Source organism: Nannospalax galili, unplaced genomic scaffold, assembly GCF_000622305.1.
Source record: "Nannospalax galili isolate Female #2095 unplaced genomic scaffold, S.galili_v1.0 scaffold1959, whole genome shotgun sequence".
NCBI lineage: Eukaryota > Metazoa > Chordata > Mammalia > Rodentia > Spalacidae > Nannospalax > Nannospalax galili.
The window spans coordinates 14,666-16,009 of record NW_008343234.1 but is presented as its reverse complement, the minus strand read 5'-3'; positions in this window follow the sequence as shown (position 1 = coordinate 16,009).

The window sequence follows — 1,344 nt, the reverse complement described above, 5'->3', positions numbered from 1 at the left end:
AATCAGGTGAAGGTAGTCAGGGGATGTGGATAAGAGAGGAGGTCTAAATATGATCAAAATATATTGTGTGAAATTTTGAAAGATTCAACAAAAGTTCATTTAGTTTTCCAAGTTGGGTAGAAATGCAGTCAAAAATACAAAACAGAAAGAAATTCTAAGACGATATATATATTCTAAAAGAGCAGAAGGGAAATGAATGAACAAATACATTAGTTTCAAATAACAAAAAGTAAGAACAATAAAAATGATCAAAATCTTCAACATATCAAATAACTTTATATGAGTTATTGAAACAAAGGAATTTAACTTTTTGTTAAAAGATATTTTACATTTGATAGTAATTTATGAACAGTTCTGTCCAGTGCATGTGAAATCTTTAAGCAAAAGCATAAAAGCTTCCAAAATTATTATCAATTCTGAGGAATTTTTGAAAATATTATCTCACTGATTAATCATTATAATTATTCATGACATCCTTTAATCAGCACCAGGTTAGTACTATAAAAATAGGGCAGTTTATTTTTGCTTTTCATTTTCCTAAATGTAATTTAGTGCTGACTGTAATCTCACTGTCTTCCTCTGAGTGCTCTTCCCATTTGTGTGTGTGTCTGTGTGTGTGTGTTTGTGTTTGTGTGTGTGTTTGTATGTGTGTGTGTTTGTAGTGTATATGCTTGTAAAAATGTGTTCTGCAATTTTTACAATAAAAATGATCAAATGTGTTTAAATTTCAACCTTTTGTTATGGTACTAGGATTCGGGGGTGGTAAGAATATAGAAGAATCATTAGTATAACTAGCGTCTCTAAGACTGACTGACAAACTGGGAAAAGGCTGTCAATAGACACTTGATATACAGTCAGTTTTAACTTAGAGATCCTAGTCTCTGAAACTCTAAGTAATACACTAAAATATTTTTTAATTATTTTTATTTTATGTATATGAGTGTATTTTCTGCATGTATTTAAATGCATCCATGTTATGCAATTTCTGTGGCAGCCAGAAGATGGAGTCAGATCCCCTGGAACTGGAGTTATGGAAGGTTGTTAGCCACCATGTGGGAGCAGCCAGTGCTCTTAGCTGCTGAACCATCTCTCCAGTCCCCAAGAAATACATTTTTTTAAAGCTAGACTTTTTAATTTAAATTTTACTGACTAATAATAAAAGACACATATCTTTTTACAAAGAGTGAAAATGCTTGAATCATTTAAACATGAAAACTAAGTGGAGCATAATGACACATGCCTTTAGTCGCACCCAGGAGGCAGAGGCAAGTAGATCTCTGTGAGTTGCAGGCAGCCTGGCCTTCACAGTGAGTTCTAGGCCATCAGGGACTACAAAGAGACCCT